This window comes from Cucumis sativus, unplaced genomic scaffold (genome assembly GCF_000004075.3).
Source record: "Cucumis sativus cultivar 9930 unplaced genomic scaffold, Cucumber_9930_V3 scaffold31, whole genome shotgun sequence".
Classification (NCBI taxonomy): Eukaryota; Viridiplantae; Streptophyta; class Magnoliopsida; order Cucurbitales; family Cucurbitaceae; genus Cucumis; species Cucumis sativus.
Window position 1 is genome coordinate 579,209 of NW_022279546.1, and position 14,003 is coordinate 593,211.

The 14,003-nt window shown below is 34.0% G+C and overlaps 1 pseudogene; it reads right to left on the minus strand.

Moving 5' to 3' along the window:
* Positions 1–1,232: 1,232 nt before the first annotated feature.
* On the minus strand, positions 1,233–9,870 carry LOC116405794 (annotated as a pseudogene).
* Between the last annotated feature and the right edge of the window lie 4,133 nt (positions 9,871–14,003).

The window sequence follows — 14,003 nt, forward strand, 5'->3', positions numbered from 1 at the left end:
GAATCTGAAGTTGAAAATTTTAGGTATGAATAACAAGACGTTTTTCAACAACTTTGTAGAAGGCTATATGTTTATTTGAGTTCTGGATTTGAAGTTCTAAAGCTCTTCCTAATTATGGTTGATTAATCATTGATGTCCTTAAAAGTAGAAACGTGACATATCATGTATGCCCTTAAGTATCTCAGGCTTGTGTAGGCCAAGTTCAACAAAGAAAATCAATTATGTTTAATAAGGAAGAAATAAAATATAACTTGTACAAATATTCTGAAAATCAAATGAATAAATGGAGTAAACACAAACTATAATTATAAACATCCAGAAGGGTCAAATGTCTACGAATAGACTAATGAGATTCAAAAATACCAGTCATGCTTGCATAACTGACTGAAAAAAATGTAATGTTTCCAAAAGATGCCGCATATCTCAAGTCCATTATAAGAAAACCTAATGTTCTTCAGTTTGTAGTATCAACAATGCATGAGTAGTGTTAAACATGTCATTTCATTTAGTTTGCGAACTACTATGGCCTTCCTCTATTCTCATTCATTCATCATCGATCAAACAAAGTTAAAGAAATTTGATCACAAAAGCTCTTTCAAACAAAAAAATAAAAATAAAAACAAACAAATAATTCAAAAAAAATTAATTATACCAAACAAGGAATAATTAACTAAACAAAATGTAAGGGATGAATCTTAAGAAAACAAATTACTAAAACCATATCTCATACAAATTTAGGGGGTTTTTTTGTCTATCAAATAAACCAATAAAACAATGAACTTCAAGAATTAAAATTCACAAAAATAATTCAATAAAAGAATGGCAAAAAACCTCAATATCACAAAATTAATAAGACGGAATAGATGCATTCTACAAACTTGTTTTATTGCATGCTCACCACCCCTTCCAAAATTTATTTGATAAAAATTTAGTAAACTTAAAACACAGACAATAACAAAATTGTTGCAAACCTGCATTTACTGGTCAATGTCTTTAAATCAGCATTCTCTGACGTCAATTCTTGATTTTTAACTTCATAAGCATCCACCTAACCATGAGACAATTATGAGAATATTTTATTTAACCACTAACAATCATGCTCATGCACAGACATTTAAAATAGAGGTTTTAACATACTATCCTTTTATAGAAATCGTTATCAGTTTTCTTGCCATTCCAAGTTCCACGTCGTCACCCTTCTTTCTGTTCATATCATACATTACAAAAGCCAGTAAATGAAAGGAATGATCCATTATGGGTAAAATATTGATAAATAACTAAAATATACTTGTAGCAAATTCATTATCTCCGTTCCTGATATAGATTCTTTCTTTTTCTCCATTAAGACTTGACTTGGTTTAGACATACAAAAACTCCTATCTAACTTGAATCCAACTTGAGCCTAGAACCGAAAAATAACTAAAAGGTTCTCACCTGCAATTTGATGTACTCCTTTTCTTTCTTCTTCATCTCATGTATTTGTTGAGTTCTTACTTGCTTTGCACACAAACAGAAAACAACATTAGTACTAAAATTATTACATAGAAACTAGTATCTATCTCACAGCATCCAACTACCATAACCTGATTGCCAATAACCCTTCTCTGGAGTTCAACATTTTCCTACTGTAGCTTGTCAATTTGAGCTTTAAAAGCAGCCTTACCTTTGGCTTCCTGTGGAAAAGAACTTCCTTGTTCAATGTTAAATAGAGAGAAATCATAGAATTTAGACAAGTCTCGAGATTGTACTATTCGTGTAACTGTTGCAATCTCCCTATCTTTAACTTGTACTACCGACTTTAGCCTCTCAACTTTGGTCTCCAACCTTGATATATCTTAATGTAGCCTGCCACAAGAAAATAAAGGTGACTGAATACAGGGAACCATGGTTGTGTGAAGGAATATTAAAAAGCTTTGCAACATCATTACCCTGAAATGAACTACATTTATTCCATATCTTAAACCAATCTCCCATAACAAGAAATGAACCAAAATTAGAAACAGTAGCTCTTTCAACACTACCGAAAGACATAATCTCACGAAGACACTTGGCAATAAAATCGAATCTTTAACGCATCACCATTCTCATCAAATGTTAAACAAATCTGCTGAATCAGTACAAAACCACATGTTACTTGGATCAAATGCAACGGTCCTTACCACCCAAGGTGACTACTTATGACCTATACACCGAAAGACAAGTGTTGATTTTTATGGGCACGAAGTGGCAGAATATCCCATGCAAGATACACATAATAATTCATATGAGATGTTAAATCATAAATGAGAGAATAATAAAGTCAACAGAAAGAGACATAAAAACGGCCAGTATGCAATTATCATTTCAGTTACTATTCTGTTATTTTCAACTATTAGTATTCTTTTTTCTCAAATATAATGTACTTTCTAACTCCATGTGGCGTTTATTTCAATCACTGCTTCAGAAAAGCAAGCTTAAGATTTTGTTTCTATTTATTTTTTATAAGAAGCAGGAATGTATATATTCAACAAAAGAGCCGAAAAAGAACAGTGCATAAAAAGTTATCCAATGGAGGGAGATGGACCAAATTTGGAGCTTTCTTTGAAGTTTCTCATAGAGTATTTAGCATCTATAGGCTACCGACTAGAGGCTATTTATCCTATAAGTTGTGGAATACAGGACGTTTATATACAAGTTGAATTAAATTGGACCATGAGGTTGTAAGGTTAAAACTTCAACCTCATCCCACTTTTTTCTCATTTAAATAAATTACATCTGAAACACTACTGAGATCCATGACAAAAAACACATAGAGCAATAGGAAAAATATATATATAATATAACTAACCCTACTATTTCTCCATGGAGCATGCCAAACCGAACGTTGTCACTTGCTTGGAATTCTTTCCATAATTGCAGATATTGACCCTATAAGACCACGGATACTAAAAATGTGAAAAGAGCAGGCTTAAAGGGTGTCGCCTAACAAATAAAGCTCAACAATGAGGAGCTTTAGGAATGTCGAAGGCCCATTCACGGTATCAATCATATGTGATATGTCCAAAAAAAAGGGGGAGAGCGTGTACTACAAAATCAAGAACTGAAGAGCTTTCAACATGTCATGCTTGATGATTTGACAACTAATTACATAGGTTTCTAAGTATCATATTGATGTCAACCAGAGGCCTTAACCCCTGAAACATAGGGAAGGAAGCAAGCAAGATTAAGACTCCAGCTATAGCACATATATAGTTAAATTTCATGATTTTCATCCATTAGAAAGGTATAAAAAAATTTATAAACCTTCCAGATGAACCAGATGCAGAAACAATAGTTGAACATCTACCTTTAAGGCCACCATCGTTTCTGAAAATAAAAGATAATATAGATAGATTAGTGACAATTCTACCAAATAAAAACAGAACTAAATAAAAAAATATTAATTTACCCCTTACGTTAAAACTATAAACCAAACAAATGGGAAATGGCTGAAAATTTAAGATTTGAATCAAAACAAAGAATACATTCATCACACGTACCCCAAACCTAGATTTGAAGATTTATTCGTGATTTAGGCTCGACAACATCAATAAAATGAAACAGTTCCCACCACAAATATGGATGTCATTTGCCAATTGTTTCTCTGTACAGTCGCTCATACTTCTAAGTTATAACAATTCAAATAAAGCTCGTGATTCACATCAAAAATTAAATTAAATACAATACAAGATAAAACAATATTACAACAAAGAAAGATCCACTAATTTTCAATCCCTGTTACCTAGTTAGCCTATGTACATTAGTTTTCTTCATCAGACTCAAAAGACTGGTGTTTTCTCAAAGATTCAATCACATTCAAACGTGAAGTATTTGTGCCATTGTTTCCACCAGTACGAGACTTGAGTTTAGGCAAACTTAGAGAACCGAGAGGCGGTGTCGAAGTCCCTCTGTTCACTTCTCTAAGCACAGATTTTGCTGTGGCTGCAGCAGCTGCATCAGCAATGGCTGAAGCAACTTTCGAATCATTTTGAAGTTTTGAGGTTAGGTTGTTAAGAACACTTACAGCTTGAGGAGGAGCCTCAGGAGAAAGATAGTTAGTTGACTTTTGCATCTCGTTGACTGCCTCAGCAACGGCTGACTTGGCTTTGGTACATTCATATCTTTGAATGTCATAGAGGAGCTCTTTCTGAAGTTGCTTATCAGCTACCAATAAGTCATCAATTTCGTTCTTGTAGTCCTTGAGAAGAACTCGAAGGCATTCCATGAGGGAACCTATTATTAAAGAATATGAATAAAATGTTAAATATGTCTTAGGATCAATTTGAAAGGACTTTTTAAGTGTTCAAAAACACTTTTTAAAGCACTTACAAAACCGTCCCAAACAGGCACTTCACATTTCAATTTAAATTATTTAAGTTTTGGAGTATTCGTACCTATAAGGGGGCTATTCTTGCTTTCCATTAGCCTTTTTAACTCAATGAAGATGGGTATGGTGTTTTGTATGAGACTCTTTCTCACTGCGTGAGTGATGACCTTTCCTCTAGCAGCAGATGCTCCTCCGCTCTCACCCCTTCCTCACCTACATCACCAGATTCTGATGATGATACTCGATTTATTGATAGTCGAATCTCTTTACAAGCAAGAATCTCAAAGGTATCCTGCGCTTTCAGCCATGGGGAACTAATGAGATTCCAGATCGCAAATACTGACAAAAGAAAATTAGAATAGCAGCAAAATTATTGACTAAAGATGATTGAATGCTTTTGAATATGGACTGTAAAATAGAACGTGCAGTAGTATCATCTATATTGAGTATACCATCGGATGCTGCAACAAGAACTTCTGCACATAACTTTGCAAAGGTGGCCAGAAGATGCTCGGGAGCCATTTGTTTCAAAAGAGAAACATAAATGCGCATTCTCCTGGACCTCGACCTTTCATCATTGCCTCTTCAAATATAAAGTTGGAAAGATAGACAAAAGATAATCATTTTCCATTACATGTAACTGTATAATAAGGCACATAGTTCAAACATTCCTTACCGGATGGAGAATGGTCGACTTTCAGCTCGTGATGCCTTCGAATCGCTATGTCCAGAATGAGCACGATAGTCATTCAAAACATAAATTGCTTCTATGAAACTGTTGTAAGCCAAAAGTGGGGCCTTCACTGCAAATTCAGTTTCACATTTCAATTCCATTGCCACGTTGGAATGGTATGACCAATATTATAACCATGACAGTGGCTAAAAATGTAAAATTTTATAACCTTTCAAAATGTTACCAAAAAGGTAATCTGCTAGTTGACGAATCTTCTCCGATTCATCAACAAGTGACAAAAGAAACCGAAGAAACAAAACCCCTCTCCATTTCACATAGTCTCTCTGAAAATTAAAACGATATTGCTGAACATTGTTAATCACAAACATGACAGTGAAAATTGGGAGAAGTTCTTAGGAGTTGGGAAAGAACAAATTACCTGTAATAATCTGGATAGAAGTATGAATGTGTGTCTTCTGACAAGTTCACAAGGATCGCGAAGGCACTTTGTGATTTTCGTAAGGTAGCTGTTCAATTCAGAGTTAGTCTGATTGTAACAAGGAACAAGTTTAAAGAGATTCTATTTCCCTGCCATTTCAAAGTATTTGATAAAGCTAGCATATCTCCAAGACTTGTATCATGTATCAGCCTTACCAGTCAACTAGAGCAGTATAGCGTACACAAAAATCTGCCATTGTGATAATAAGATTGTTGCGAAGCGCTGAACAATCACTATTTCCAAGCTCCTAAACCAATATAAAAGACTTAAAACTTTAAGCAATTTGAGTTGTGTCGAACAAAATTTGACTACATAAAAGACACTGATAAAGGAATATAACATGAAATTTTATATACGAAAACAAGGAAAATCTCATAAATTCTAGCGCAGACAATATACTGTAAGTAAAAATAGAACTTAATGAACAAACAAATGAGTAAAAGTTTATCTACCATATATATGAATAGTCGAAAAGATTATATGATTGGCTCATGTAGTATATGTGGTATTATAAAACCAAAATGCCAGAGACCTACATGTAACATTCATTCAAACCATCAAAAGATCAGGCTACATGAGTGATATGAGGCCTGAGATTCGAGACTTAACCTGTACAAATAGAGGAATGTAACTCTTTGCTCGCTTCTCATCAGTAAGGCAAATCTTCCCCATTGTCAACCATGCTTGAATGTATAAAGAAGGAGCAGTTTCCTTCAGAGATGCGGTTTGAATTGGTAGTTTATTAGATTTGAGATCACGGTTTCCAGAAGTAATAATGGTGTGGAGAAGTGGTACTATGGTAGTCATGTCAGCCGATGGACAAATGAGAATCAAAGAGCCAATGGTGTAAGCTGCAGTGATTGCTCGGACAAGGACTTGCTCCTAGCAGATGCTTTCTTCCCCATTCGACTACCACTTTTAGGAGGTGGTGTTGTGAAGTTCACATCTTTGTTTGCTTCCGCATGGTTGGATATGTACTTCTCCAATATGTCCGAGGCTTTCGAAAGAAGCTGGTTTACCCATTTTAGGATGAGGGCATCGGCTTCAGTAGATTGCGAAGCCTTCCGCTTGCACAATGTTTTAAGTGTTTTTACATGTGCATTCACCTACCAAGATATCATCATTATTTGAAAATGCGTGTGAGGTATCAAGAAAAAGAGACTAAATATATACGTACGTGTTGATCTTTAAAAATTGGTGATTAACAGGAAAAGTAGAGTACTATAAGAAAATTCAAACCCAGAACACTTTTTTGGCTTGTATTTAGATTAGTGCTTTATCACTGTACTTTATTAATTTTTCATTATTCCACAAATGTTTTTCAGGCCTTTTATCCGACTGTATAGATATTTGAAACAATAAAAAAGAATAGTGAAACAAAATCAAGAGTGAAAAAATCCCAATTGCCAAAGCACAGGGAGCTGCATTCACACGCATTGGCTGATAATATCCACACTACACACACCGGCCATATATACGCGTTCACTACATGTATTGTCAAATAATTCCAAGAAGAATCTTTCCCCACGTTAAAGACATTTTAGTAAAACAATAGCATACACGTTGAGCTGAGCACATTAGTAACTAGCCCAAACTATAGCATGCATGTATAGAGTCATAGAGATAAATAGTATGTAGTATAGGACAATGTCCGGATGAACAGTGTTCACATACCATAGAAGTCTAGAAGATGAGATTATTGTCCATGGAAGCGTGTTAGAAAACTACGTATAGGTGAATAGTTTTAATTATCTAAACAATTGTACCGGAGAAATAAACCAACCATGATGAAGTGTAAAACAAAGTTTGAAAACAATGATGTTGATGCTTACCTCCGTTGGATGCATGTTGAATTCTTCAACCCTTTTAAGCAATTCATGAGCTAAATCTGCTGCAGGTTCTGGAGGCAGCTCAACAGAAACATTGGAGATGGTTTGTAAGAGAAAAACCCGATCTTGAGCCCAAGCGACGGAATTTGACTCTGAATTGTTTTTTTCTCCAAATAAACCTACTTGAGTCACTGAACTTTGAACAGTCCTACCATGATCATCAAGGAGTTTCCAGTGCTGATGAAGAAATTCCCAATCAATGGCTTTCCCAAGATAAGTGGACACTTCTGACAACAGGAACCAGGCACCCGGAGGAGCTGTCCACTTCTCTGGAGGCAAAGATTGGCTTCGCCATAAGGATTCAGATGTCTTTATAATTACCTGAAGTGAATCGGCAATTGTGCGTTTTAATCGTTTCTTTTTTCCTAAGTTGGCACAAACTTTCTTCACCCAAGGAATTACCTCTGCATGACTTATCTCTTTAAGAAGATCCAATACTCCTTTAGGTAAACTTGAAGATTCAGCTCTAGCCAACCGGTCTAGCACTAGTTCTTGAAACGAGTGTTCACACTCTTCTTGAATGCTAGATTCATTGTCAGCAATCAAACGTGGAATTGAGTGTAGCCACTCGACCATGACACTTCCATCTGGGAATCTTCGAAAGGCCTATAGAAGTAAATATAGATTCAATGATAGACCAATAGTGAGTGAAGAATTGAAATTGTAACTTTTAGCAGTTTAGCCTAGTAAAAAATATAAAGCAAAATAAAACTGTATATCAACTTCTAGAAAACATCCATATTTCTAAAGTGGCCAAATGTCGGTGTCCAACACCATTAATGCATGTGACATGATACAGAGACGTCTCCCCTACGTGGCCAAATTGTCAAACTTACTCCTACTCCTACATGCCATCTAAATACAAATTATATCAACTTTAAACTTATTGAACTCTTACTAAAAAACCCAACTTAGTGTAAACATAGGAATTTACCTCGGAAAGAGCCGACATTGCAGCTTTCCGTATGCTAACGAGTGGGTCAGAACAAGCAATTCCTACCGTCTTTAGCATATCACCATCCATTGCTCCACCAAGGACGGTTGTACACTTGGTAACCAGAAATAATGCAGCCTTCCTAACTGCCGCCTTTTGATCCACACACCTTTTCCGCAAAAGACCAAGAATTTCACCATCACCAGGCCCCAAAATTTCCTTCATTAAGGCCTTATTCTTGTCATTCTCAGACAGGAACACCACAAGGTGAGCTAAGTTGGTAAGTGCTCGAGCACGAATTGGAGCACTGGCATCTGAACAACGTTGAACCAATGCCACCAAGCACCCAAAAACCCACGAATCCTTTAACTCAATTTTCGAATCAATGACCATTGGATCACTCAAGGACATTATCAGCATTGAGATGAGATCAACCGCTAACAGCCTAAGATTAGACTTTCCTTGAGTCATCTTCACTGCATAATCCACAAACCCAATTTGATCGGGTAATTCCAGCGCTTTAACAACCTCCATTATTGAATCAACTGCTAAACTACGAGGCTCAGATTTCTCAGGCGCCTTCTGAACCAAATACCTTGGAAGATTCACTAGAGCACTCTTAACACCATCTGATTCCTTTGCCACCTTCCCTATTTGAATAGTCACAAACTCTAGCGCAAACGCTCGCGCCTGATCTTTATGATTAAGAATCAATGGTGATAGAGACTTAATCACCTCAACAGCAGTATTCGATAGATCCCCATCCTCAGGACGCAACATAGCACTCAAAATCCGCGAACAAAAATCAGTGAACTTACTATAGATACTTAAATTGGTACATATTTCAAGTGCCAAAACAGGAATATCAATTACAGTTTCAATCAAAGATTTCAAACTATCCGGAAATCGATCCAAATGAATTACACTCATTAAAATCTCTAACCTCTCAAGTACGGGATACAAAACTCTTGCATCCAATTCACCATCATCGTATCTGCCACTAGAACTCTGCCTCGGACGTTTCCGCAAACCCTTACCCTTAAAACCGGCTTTCCTCTTCCTTTTGGGAGCACTAGACTCCTTATTAGAATCATCCTGGTCCTGTTGACCCTGTGGTCGCTGCTTCAAGAATCTCCTCACACACCTGAGAAACGAGAGGAAATCCATGGGATTGAAAAGCGTGAAGACCGGTGCATTAGAGGCCAAAAGAAGAGAGAGATAGACTGTAGAGGCTAAAACCGAAACACAGGTGGAAGATTCATCCATGGCGGAAGCAATGGCGCGAGTAAGAGAGGAAGGAGAGAGGGATTTAGCCGAGAGGTCCTCGTAGAGACGATCGAGTGGTTGTTGTTCATCGGTACTAATTGAGTTGTCTAACAAAGTTTGAAGGTCGAAAAGAGCGGATTGGGAGAGCGGAGGATGGGAATGGAGAGTTGTAGAGTGGTCGAAATGGCGAAATTCTTCGAGCTCTGTGAGAATTCGAGAAATGGCTTCCTCCATGGGAGTGAAGTGTGAAGCCCTCGTGAAGCCGCCGCCGTGTTTTATATAAATTTATTGAGTTTTAAATTTTTATTTCCCGCTTAGACCCTTTCTCCCACCAGCCTCTCAAAGTATGTATACTGTATAGTAACTAAGTTCCAATGTTTAAAAGTAAATTAATGAGCTAATATATAATGAGTGCAAACTATAAGCTAATTTTAGTTGTAGTAGTAATGCTTTTGCTAGTTGATGTTTCGTTTGATTAAACTTTATGTTGATATTTGTTTGTTACTTTAAGTTTCTACGGTATATTGTCTATATATTTAATCAATCGAGCTATATATACAATGATGTTAATGGCTTATACATTTAACCAATTGAGTTATTAAAACGACGTTGATGACTTGCACACATTTACTTCAGTTGAGTTATTCAACAACGTTTTGAATTAAATGATAGTCTAACTCAATACTTCAACCATATATATGATATTATAACTCAATACAGTAGATCGTTTTTATGTGAATTGTGAATATGTGGTAATTGACAATCACATATTTAGTTACAAATTTTTTTTAAATTCGAGAGTTGTGAAACAAAGTGATCGAACTCTTTAAGAAATGACACTACCACAAGTTTGATAGAAAATGTTAAAAACAAAGGTTGAGAGTGTTTCTAAAGCATTTTTTAGTATATTTAAAAAATTAATTTACCAATCACTTCATTAATTTTATTGATTTTTTTATGTTTTAAAATTAAACATTTTAAAATCAAACCCAACTCACCGTATATTGGAATGAGCTTTGAACAATTTTAAGAGTTTTTTTTGGGTAATTGTAGTAGATAGCCATTTGAGGAATAAAAATTAAGGATATAACAATATTTTTTAAAAATTGCAAATATAGCAAAACTATCGTTGATAGACTTGTATCGTTAATAAACTTGTATCGTTAATAGACTTGTATGATCTATCCGTGATAGACCAATATTTACAATATAGTCTATTAGCGATAGACTTGTATCATTGATAGAATTTGACAAATTTTGTTATATTTGTAAATTTTTTAAAAAGTTACTATATATTTAATTATTTTGAATATAATAGCTAAATTTGCAACTATCCTATTTTTTAACGATTTGTTGAAAATTTAAAATTAAGTTTTTTTTTATTAGGTAGTGATATATATAATAGTATTTCTTATATTAAGAAAAGTTTTTAAAAAATGTTTGTTTATAATACACGGAAATGGTGAAAAATAACAAATTTAATGAAAAAAATGTAAATATTTTAATTTATTTTACTATTTTTAAAAACATCTCTATAATTTATCACTTTTTATTCTAACAAGAAAATGAAAAGAGAGGTTAAAGACATCAATTATTGTTGTATGGTAATGGAAGCAAACTTTGGAAAGATAATTGAACCTTGGGAAGAGTACTCCTTGAATATAAATTGAAATTTAGTTTGGAATACCAAATTCATAACAAACTTTGCTACAAAATTTCCACAATAAATTGGTGTGTGCAAAAGAAAATGAGCCTTTTATGGGCTAAACTTTTGGTTCATTCATAATTGGTTTCCATTTGTTACGTAATTTTATTTTAATCTAATAAAATCAATTGAATTATTTATGACTTTCGTTGGCATTGTATTGTCGTTGGAAAGATAAAGCAAACGATATATGGTTGTTGAATGTTCTTTACATCGCAATAACGCAAGATTGAAATATTCATAACATAAATCGTTCTATTCATGATCAAGAATATATTATTAAATAGTTGAGTTATGTTTAGCATGACACTCAACAAAAATCACCCAGTCGAACGAACTTAAGGACATACATGCTTTAAAGTTATTAAAATAAACTAAATGAAACTTTACTCATTGTTAATTAATGATCTCAAGAGCAAATGGAAGAAGATCGAAGGAGACCAAAATTTATTTCTAACATTCAATAACAGTTTGATAGTTTGTTTAAGGTAATAAATAGCTAGAAACATGTGGATTTAAACTACTGATCATAAAAAAAGAAAGGCGTGTCAATTATTGTTGATAAACTATATATACTAACATATATTGATCACATATTGGTGACAATAACTAATTAACAAACGAGCAAGACTAGTTATTGCATTTCTTTCTTTGGTACACAAATAGTTACAAATAACTTTTCACATAGACACGAAGTTAAAATCTTGGAGATATACATGTTCAAAATTTTATAGATTTATATATTCATGAAACGAGAAGAATGGTAGATTGATCAAACATATATATATATATAACTACAAAAGTTCATATTTATAATTTAACAAAAAGAAAGGTATAAATATAATGTATATGGGAAGAAGTGAAATAAAAAAAGAGAGAGGAGAGTTTCATAAATAATATAGAGCAAAGATATACAAAACAGGAGAGGAAGAGAGAGGTAAATTAGGCCCACACAATAAAAAATGTGAAAATTGGGAGAAAAGAAAGAGGTTTTGATGGATGGGAAGATCCCCTCCTCTTTTTTCTCTCATCTCTTCAAACTACCAAATGTTATTCTTTGGGAGGAAGTGATTTGAGAGATCTCTTATTCTAAAAGGTATGAGAAGAGATAAGAAGGAGGGACTAGACCGTGGTGGTGGTGGAGAGGACGGCAGCAGTGGAAATGTCATCTTTCGAGTCACCGAAGATGCGTTGACGAAAGTCAGAAACCATAAGGGGAAGGCCCTTTCGAAGGGACACGGTGGGCTCCCAACCAAGAAGGTCCTTAGCTTTAGAAATGTCAGGTTTTCTTTTATGCGGGTCATCTTCCGTGTTCGGTCTGAACTCTATCTTTGCATTTGGATCTATTGTCTCTTGCACTACCTGCACAATAACTTTATTGGTTAGAAAGAAAGTACTTAAACAAAATATTTTAGTGCATCTCGAGTTGCACCTATATTTGTGTCACTTATTCAAATATTCGATGAAAAGCGAACACATATATAACAATTATTTTGTTGATATGGAACCATTTGGGTAGCTTCATAAAATAGAATTAAGGATCTATATTTAAAATAGACTGTATCATATAAATTATTAGGATGTCCTTTTTTATCACAATTTAAGTCTATAGTTTAACTTGTTAGAAAATAAAGAAATGCAACCTTATAAAGTGTTTTGATCTATAGATAATAACTAAGTCGACTATTCTTAAAATTAGTTTTGCTTCTCCATGAATTCAGTTTTGGTTGTACAAAACAAAATATTTTATTGAAAAAACCTACGAGACAAGAAAAGTTTAAAACATTGTTATGGAAAGAAAACCTATTAGTGTTTATCTATTGATGTAAAATTTTGTTATATTTTATAAATATTTTAATTCATTATCCTCTATTTGAAAATAAGTGTTTGTAATATAACTAAAACCAATATCAATAGTTTGAATTGGTTGGTCAATTTACTTAAAATGCTAAAATAGCTCCCACCAATACAAACTTATTATTAATTTTAAAATCATATTTTTTTTACTTACAAAAAAAATAATATACATACCTATATTCATTTTAATTTTATGATTTTGTTAGAGTTTATTTTTTCATAAGATTCAAATTAACCATCCCAATTATCTCAACTTAAATGTTTCATGAATGAAGTTAATTATTTATTACGTGAAAGAAACTTAGAGGGCAAAGCAATTAGGGTTGATGAGTAAATGTTCCAAAAAAAGGATTAAACCTAAATATTTTAAATGCTAAAAGAGAGTAGATTAGTTTAGGAGTATAAATGTGAGAATGGGGGAGTAGAGAGCTGACTGAGCAAGTTCGAGCATAGTGAATTCGTCGGGGTTGCCCAGATTAAAAGGCCCCACGTGCTCGCCTTCCATCAGTTTCATTAGCCCCTCCACCTGTGACAGTTTATTATTATTATTATTATTATTATGTAAAACTCTAAACAATATCACAATAATAAATTAATTACAAAGTTATATAATATCCTATCTTTAAAAATCACATTTGCTAAATTCGAAATTAAGATGAAACAGTCCGTTAATTTTGTAGTGGTAATAAATAAATGTGTATATATTTTACCAGATCAGAAACGTATTGAAAACTCCGGGTTTGCTTGCCATCTCCATAAACTGTCAACGGCTCATTTCTTAATGCCTGTGGGAGTTTTCACAATATAATATTTACTATACTTTTCAAACTTTAAT